Raw genomic sequence first — 8,675 nt, forward strand, 5'->3', positions numbered from 1 at the left:
TGAACCTGGTTGTCCAGCAATTTTTAGCCCACTATAGCGGACTAGATGGCCTTCTGCAGAGGGCACGGTCGCTGTGTGCTCACTTCTGCCTTTTCTTTGCAGTCAGTATGCTTTAGTGCATATAAAAGGGTGTGGCCGCCCTTTGTCTCGGCTGAGACGCTCATTTTGCCTCGGTTTTATGCTTACACTAGGGATCAGTCTCTCTGCCCTTGTCCATATGTATGTCACTTGACAAATGGTAAGGTTTTTAATATTAGAGTTAGGACTGTCCCATAAGGGTTGCCGTGAAGTTGCGGGATGGCTTTCACATTATTTTGATCAAAATTATGTTAACTAAATACCCTTTATTATTTATTATTATTTTTGCACTGTGCTATTTATACATCTGATTTCAGTTATTTGGGTATTTTTCTTGTTCTTGGTATCTCTACAGAAGTCGTTGGGCCTGCCACTTCACCGGCTAAAATGCGATGTGCCTACCCGGTGGAATTCAACTCTGCATATGTTGCAGCGACTGTGGCAGCACCGACAAGCCCTGGTGCAATATGTTCTGACATATAGCCTGGGCCAATGAGATCCAGAGGTGGGGCAAATCACGCTGGAGGAGTGGTCTCTGATCAGGGACCTATGCACCCTTCTGCACAGTTTTAAAATGGCGACGAAGATGTTTAGTGCTGACGATGCCATAATCAGCATGACTATTCCGGTGATTTACATGCTGGAGCACATGTTAAACAGAATTCGGAGTCAGGTGGTGGCACAAGAGGAGATGGAGGAAGTAGAGGAGGAGGAGTTGTATGCGGAAGGGCTAACATCTGCATGTGAGGGTGGGGGAAATGGTTTTACCAGTGTGCATGGTAGCAGCCAGACTAGTGAGGAAGGTGCAGGAGCCCAGGAAGAAGTGGAGGACGAACTGATGGAAGACTCATCAGATGAGGGAGACCTTGATCACATTTCTGTTGTGCGAGGTTGGGGGGAGAGGACAGAGGAAGGAAGCATGATTGTTACCTCGCCACCAACACAACAGGGACTTGGTGCTCCTGGATGCGCAAGACACATGACTGCCTTCTTGCTGCATTACCTGCAACATGACCCTCGAATTGTGAGAATTAGAAATAATCCTGACTACTGGGTTGCCACACTGTTAGATCCCTGGCACAAAAGTAAATTTTCAGAAATTATTCCTGCCATAGAAAGAGATGCACGCATGCAGGAGTATCAGCAGAGACTGTTGCAGAATCTTGCATGTGCTTTTCCACAAAACACTAGTGGTGCACGTAGTGAATCTCACAGTTCCAACTTGCCAACCGTGGGACCGTCAAGTGTTCAGCACTCAAACCGTAACAGAAACACAGTATCTGCTGGTAACATCAATTTTGCGGAATCATTTCACCACTTTTTTAGCCCATCCTTTGCAATGCCACAGGAGACCAGAAGTCTGACACATGGTCAACGCCTAGAGACGATGGTACAGGAGTATCTCCAAGTAAACATTGAAGCGATGACTGTGTCACTGGACCCTTGCTCTTTTTGGGCTTCCAATCTGGATAAATGGCCGGAGCTAGCCACTTACGCCTTGGAGATCTTGTCATGCCCCGCAGCCAGCGTTCTGTCTGAACGGGTGTTCAGCTCTGTTGGTGGTGTGCTGACAGATAAGCGCACACGGCTCTCCACTGATAATGTAGACAGACTCACGTTCATAAAGATGAACAAATCAAGGATCCAAAATGACTTTTCTACCCCTGTGTCATCCTGGGGAGAGTAAAAGCTTGATGATTTGTTAAAATCACCTCACCAACCATTTTAAGCTTTCAAATTACTAATCATGTTTATCTGTATCTTGGCTGGAAAATAATTTGGGCCTTGTAGCAGTGTGCAGCACTGATCCTATTAGGCCATCTATACTAAACTCCACCAGATTTAAAATTACTAATCATGGTTATCTGTATCTTGGCTGGAAAATAATTTGGGCCTTGTAGCAGTTTGCAGTACTGATTCTATTAGGCTATCTATACTAAACTCCACCAGATTTAAAATTACTAATCATGTTTATCTGTATCTTGGCTGGAAAATAATTTGGGCCTTGTAGCAGTGTTCAGTACTGATTCTATTAAGCCATCTATACTAAACTCCACCAGCTTTCAAATTAATAATAATTTTTAGCTGCATCTAGCCCGGAAAATAATTTTGGGGCTCCTAGATGCACAAGACACATGAGTGCCTTCTTGCTGCACTACTTGCAACATGACCCTCAGATTGTCAGAATTCAAAATAATCCTGACTACTGGGTTGCCACACTCTTAGATCCCCCACACTCTTCGATCAACCTTTTCATTTTAATAAAGAACAAAAAAATGGTCATTTTTGAAATTATAAGCGTTAGCAGGTTATTAGAAACTGAAATCAAACAGTTTTCAACTCAAAACTTTATTCTAGGTGATGTTACATTTGCACATAGGACCCCTTGTTTGAAAGGAGCTTCTGAACTCTCTCGTCCATTGAATTTGTCAGGTTTTGGATGGTTTCTGCTTCCATTGTTTTGCATGAGGACAGAATACCCTCCCTGAGCTGTTGCTTAGATGTGAACTGCCTCCTGCCATCATAGACACTCCTTTTGATGATGCTCCAGAGGTTCTCAATGGGGTTGAGGTCAGGGGAGCATGGGGGTCACACCATAAGTTTGTCCCCTTTTATGCCCATATCAGCCAGAGATGCAGATGTGTTATGTGCAGCATGAGACGGTGCATTATCATGCATGAAAATGATCTTGCTGCGGAATACACGGTTCTTCTTCTTGAACCATGGCAGGAAGTGCTGTTTGAGAAACTCCACATACATTATGGAGTTCATCTTTACCCCTTCAGGGATACTAAAGGGGCCGACAATCTCTCTCCCCATGATTCCAGCCCAAAACATTGCTCCACCTCGTCCTTGTTGGCGCCGTAGCCGTGTTTGCAAGGGGTGTCCATCAACCAGCCATCCTCCACTCCATCCATCTGGACCATCGAGCGTTGCACGGCACTCTTCGGTGAACAAAACAGTTTTGAAGTCAGTCTTCATGGATTGTTTGGCCCATTGGAGCCGTTTCTGCTTGTGTACAGTGGATAGAGGAGGTCGACAGGATGGCTTACGCACAGCTGCAAACCTCTGAAGGACCCTGCATCTTGTTGTTCAGGGGACGTTGGAGGCACCAGCAGCTTCAAAAACTTGTTTGCTGCTATGACAAGGCTTTTTTGCCACTGCTCTTTTAACCTGACGTAATTGCCTGTAGGAAAGAGTCCTCAATTTTCCCTTATCAGCACGCACACGTGTGTACTGTGAAGTAGCTACATACTTCTTGATTGTGCGATGATCAGGATGAAGTGTCTTGGCAATGTTGATTGTAGTCATGCCTTGACCTAAACACTCCACAATTTGTTTCTTCTCAGCAGCCGACACATCCTTTTTCTTTCCCATTTTGACAGAAATTGTAGGCTGCTTGATAATGTGGGACAGCCTTCTTAAGTAGTCTTGCCTTTCATTGGACACACCTGCCAAACTAATTAGCACAGGTGTCTGTGACGCGCCCCCTGGGCCAGTGCTGAAGTGCGGCGCACGTGTGCGCGGGGGAATACCCGGAGCCGGATCCGATGGGGGTAGTAGTCTCTGAGTGGCGGGGACCCGGTCCGTGCCCAGGGTGGTCAAACTAAGTGTGTGGCAGTCTTTGTAGATGTTGTTTAAGTGTCGACTACGCCACCCGTTGATTTGCGGTCGCAAGGCCGCCGCTGCAGAACAGTCCGCTGAGGCCGGTGGTATGTGTGCAGCAATGGTGGTATAACCCCCAATGGGAGAGGTATGGCCTCAGAGCAGCTGGTGCGGGTGAAGGGAGTGATAGAAAGGGCGTCCCAGTACCTTTAGTGCTGGTAGTGCGATGGAACACAGAGACTGATTGCAGTTTTCAATGCTTTACTCACAGATGTTATCAGTGTCAGTCCTGCAGGTGATGACGACCCGAGCCGTGCTGCGTCCACCAGGTACGGGGCTCGACCAACCCCCAGGCAGTTCCAGAGTGTGACCTTGAACTCCTTTCTCCGTTCCTTTCTCTGGCCGTCCCCACTAGGGACCCACCCATGTCCAGCTTCCTCGGGCCTTCTGGTGGCGAAACCTATCTCCGGTTTCCCTGACCCTATGTGGCGTGCCTTCGTGGTGAGTGTAGTGAGTGGTCGCGCCAAGACGTGGCCACGACCTCCGGTTCCTGGCTGAGGATAAGTGGCCTCCACCAGTTCGGGATCCGGTACCCTGATCTGCCAACCCTTCACCCGCTGACTCCTAGCGTGTTCGGGTTCCCTCTTCCTTCATGTCTCTGGGCCTTTCTCCAGGTTCCATTCCTTCCTTGTTCCTTGTTCCTTTCCTCTTGTCTTTCTCTCTCTTGCTCCCTTCAGGAGCAGCACCCAGACAGGGCTGCTGCTCCCTGTCACTACTCTTCTCCTCTTCTTCTGTCTGACTGAACTGAACTCCTAAGATGGTGCCCACCTTTTATACTCCCTCTGACACCCAAGCCCAGGTGACTAGCCACCAATGGGCTCCTTCCTATGCCCAGAGTCCCTCCCCTCTCTGCTCCTGCACCACTGGGATATTCCTCCCCCCCTCCCACTCCAGCCAGGGACAGACGCTGTCGTACCTGCACATCTATCTGGTGGGAGTACCGTTGATCTGTCCCCCGGAAATGCGATGTATGTGGTGCATGCAGCTAACTGAGTTCTAGTCCACACTCCATCCTTACCCAGGAGTGGAATACCACACCTCTGGTTCGAGGTGCAATACCCCTGTAGCAGCCGAGCCCTCGGGGTGCTACATCTGCAATTGCTTATAGTGATATAAAGAGCCCTGACACACATCACCATCAATGAGTTTAACTGACAAACAAACAAATTCTTCCCTTATCACTCCTAAACACTTTTTGCATAATAATTTGGAACACAGTGTACATGTGCTTTTCCACAAAACACCAGTGGTTCACGTAGTGAATCTTACAGTTCTAACTTGCCAACCGTGGTCTGTATGGAGTTGTTCAATAAAGGGCCCAAAATTAAGATAACATAGATGGGAGAGGTCTCTATGAATAGGAATTCCTAAGTATTTGATACCCTGTGAGGGCCAGGCAAAGGGAAAGTTGGACTGGATGGAATCCTGTATGGATTTGGGGAGGGAGACATCGAGGGCCTCAGACTTCGCTGCATTGATTTTAAAATTTGACCATGTAACAAAGTGATCTATTTCAGCCATAACAGCAGGGATGGATATATGTGATTGAGTGATATATACTAGGACATCATCAGCAAATGCAGAGCACTTGTACTCGGTGCCTCCCACCTCAATCCACCTAATATTGGGGTTATGGCGAATTGATGAGAGCATGTGCTCCGTCACTAGGATGTATAAGAGAGGGGACAGAGGACATCCCTGCCTTGTCCCATTGGTGATTACGAAAGGTGATGAAAATGTTCCATTTATCTTCAGCCTAGGTGACGTATTGCGATACAGGGCCATGATTTTGGCTATAAAAGGGTCCCCTAGACCCCTACCCCAAGCTTTTTAAGAGAATAATATATGGGGTGCCAGGAGACTCTATGGAATGCTTTCTCAGCATCCAACGAGAGTATCTAATTACAAATTTTTAACTGCATCTAGCCCAGGAAATACTTTGTGACTAGTAGCAGAGTCTGCTAGACAGCGGATTATCCCAGCTGTTAAGCAAGCTACACCACCTGTAGTTTGGACACTTAATTTTTTCAAAGGAAATGGTTCGGGCCCCCAGGACACTCAGTGAAGAGCATCGGGGAGGCACAGGGGCTGGGACTGGTGGTAGGACGCCTTGTGGTGGACCACCATGCTCGATCCTTGTAAAAGCTTTTTAACTGCAGCAGCTTTAGAGGACGCTACTGGAGCTGGAATTACCGCGGCTGCTGGCATGAGACTTGCCCTTCAATAGATCCTTGTAAAAGGATTTAAAGTGTATTCATTCAAATTAGAGAGACAATTTAAATTAAAAAGATTAGACCTGCCTCCACCGCAGGGGGGCTCGCTCGACCCACCAGCGGACAGGCACCAGTATTGGGAGAGGGGGGCTGGCCGTCAGGGTCCACCGCGGCTCTGCCACAAACCCGGCGACATGGAGGTCGCACGGGCAGGAACGGACTGGCCGTGTCGGCTTCGCACTTTTTTGGTTTAAGAAGGGCATGACATGCCTATATCTGTGTCTCCCCCTCCTTTTACTCCTCCACCTCTTTTCTTTTTGACTATATGTACTTGTCACTTTTCCATGTGTTACTGGTGTCTTCTGAGCAGTTTGTCAGCTTTTGGACACCTTTGAAGGTGTTTTCTATGTGTTTCTATGTGTTTTTGTTTGCCTGCCATTGGTTTTAGCGGTGTTCGACGAACAGTTCGACGAACAGTTCGGCGAACATACGGGTGTTCGATGAACCGAACCGAACTCGAACACTACGGGGGTGGCTCAACACTACTAGTAATCCTCTGAACCCCCCCGGTCTTGAGATGTGTGGGACATTGTGGGGGGAGAATTTGTGAAAATAGGTGGCGTTATGCAGATTAAAAATGTGTGGGGTGCATCTGCAACAAGCAGTATAGTTGTAGGTTTTAACGTGTCTATTGATGAACAACATGTCTTCCTAAGGGGAGTCTTTGTCCCTATCCCTACAATGGGTGCTTTCTTGGGCCAGGGTGCAGCCATAGGCCAAAAACAATTCAGGTACTCGCTTCTCGGTCTTTTGGCTAAGATCAAGTGAAGTATCTTTTCTTATCAGTTTAATACCTGATACGTCCCCTATACATTCACCTATTTTCACACATTCTCCTCTCCTCTCCCCCCTAATGCCCCACGCGCCTCAAGACCGAGAAGGGTGAGGTGTGGAGAGGGTAACTAATTATTGAAAAAACGAGCAGCGGTCCCCCCTGCTTCCCAGGCTGTAGGCTCTCTACAGACTAAAGCTGGCTGTTGCACCACAGCTAGATAAAAGCTAGGAGCCCATTATGACACATGCAATGTCTGTTCCATTCTTCTATTCTTGCATTATTCCATTGTCCCATTGTTAGGGGGCAAAGGAACAATGGGACAATGGAATTATGCAAGAATGGAAGAATGGAACAGAAGCAGGGGGGACCGCTGCTCTTTTGTTCATTAATTAGTTATCCTCTCTACCCCCCACCCTTCCCGGTCACGTGGAACATTAGGGGGGAGAGGAGAGGAGAATGTGTGAAAATACGTGGACTTATGCAGATTAAACACGTGTAGGGTGCATCTGCAACAAGCAGTATAGTTGTAGGTTTTAAGGTGTCTATTGATGAACAACATGTCTTCCTAAGGGGAGTCTTTGTTCCTATCCCTACAATGGGTGCTTTCTTGGGTCAGGGTGCAGCCATAGGCCAAAAACAATTCAGGTACTCACTTCTCGGCCTTTTGGCTAAGATCAAATGTAGAATCTTTCCTTATCAGTTTAATACCTGATACGTCCCCAATACATTCACCTATATTCACACAGTCTTTGTCCCTATCCCTATCCCAACAATGGGTGCCTTACCTGACCAAGTGATCGAGAAGTCCGAGAAACTCTTAGTAATTTTGCCTTTTAATAAACTTATTTGCACCCATCTTCCTTTACTTATTCTGGAGGAAGCGCGCATCCACGGGCATCATCTTATCCATTTACTGATCTATTGCACTAGGGTTAGCGTATCACAGACATCTAGTCGGGGATTATTACCTTATAATCCGTGCCGCTACAACCAAAAAAAACACAAAAAAAACCTCTATTCTATTCCCTATTAATACAGTTGTTAGCTGCATTTAGTATAAGGATAGGTGCTAGGTATTGTCTGCTGGAAATGATTGTTCATTCTGGTCACATACATCTCTTTCACTGTCTATAACTTGATTGCTTTTTTCCATACAGTCATTGACAGATTCATGTTTTTTTCCGGTGATCTTTACGCTGAAATGGATCAAAGCAGGCAAAGTTACCTGATTTAATGTGACCTTTCGCAGTTTCTCTACAGCATCTGTATGTGCGCAGTAGTGGTGGGAAACTTGACACTACTGTAGCTCTAATTACCACTTCTGAACTCACCAGTGCTTTGTTTCCATCTCTTTCTGGCTGCTTATTGAAACATGTATGGGGTCAATGTCCTGCTGTAAGACCTATGACCTAAGATGCAAACCCTGCTTTCTGACACTGGGCACTACATTGTGACCCAACATCCTTTGGGAATCTTCACATTTCATGATACCTTGCACACAGTCAAGGCACCCAGTGCCAAAGGCAGTAAAACAACCCCTAAATATCTTTGAACCTCCACCATATTTGACTGTAAATACTGTGTTCTTTTATTTGTAGACCTCATTTCATTTATAGTAAACAGTTGAATGATGTGCTTTAACAAAAAGCTCTTTCTTGCTTCTATCTTTCCACAAGATGCCTGCTGGCCCTCTACAAATAGTGGCGTCCGCCTGCTGGCATGTCATAAATTGTGAGGCCCACCTGCTGGCTCTCCAAGTTTCAAACTTTACAGAATATATGCTATTAATATGAAAAAGAAAATTTGACCACCTCAGGTGAATACATTATATTGCAGTAGCAATATACAGATATGCAAAGGGTGCAGCACGGTGGCTCAGGGGT

The 8,675-nt window shown here is 46.5% G+C and overlaps 2 pseudogenes; both read left to right on the forward strand.

Annotated features, from left to right (window-relative positions):
* Nucleotides 1-6,751: 6,751 nt before the first annotated feature.
* Nucleotides 6,752-6,850, forward strand: LOC141152779 (U2 spliceosomal RNA; annotated as a pseudogene).
* A 590-nt stretch (nucleotides 6,851-7,440) lies between these two features.
* On the forward strand, nucleotides 7,441-7,556 carry LOC141152784 (U2 spliceosomal RNA; annotated as a pseudogene).
* The last annotated feature ends 1,119 nt before the right edge of the window (nucleotides 7,557-8,675 follow it).

Source organism: Phyllobates terribilis, unplaced genomic scaffold (assembly GCF_046119375.1).
Source record: "Phyllobates terribilis strain yellow unplaced genomic scaffold, ASM4611937v1 Scaffold_6__1_contigs__length_29720123, whole genome shotgun sequence".
NCBI classification, from domain to species: domain Eukaryota; kingdom Metazoa; phylum Chordata; class Amphibia; order Anura; family Dendrobatidae; genus Phyllobates; species Phyllobates terribilis.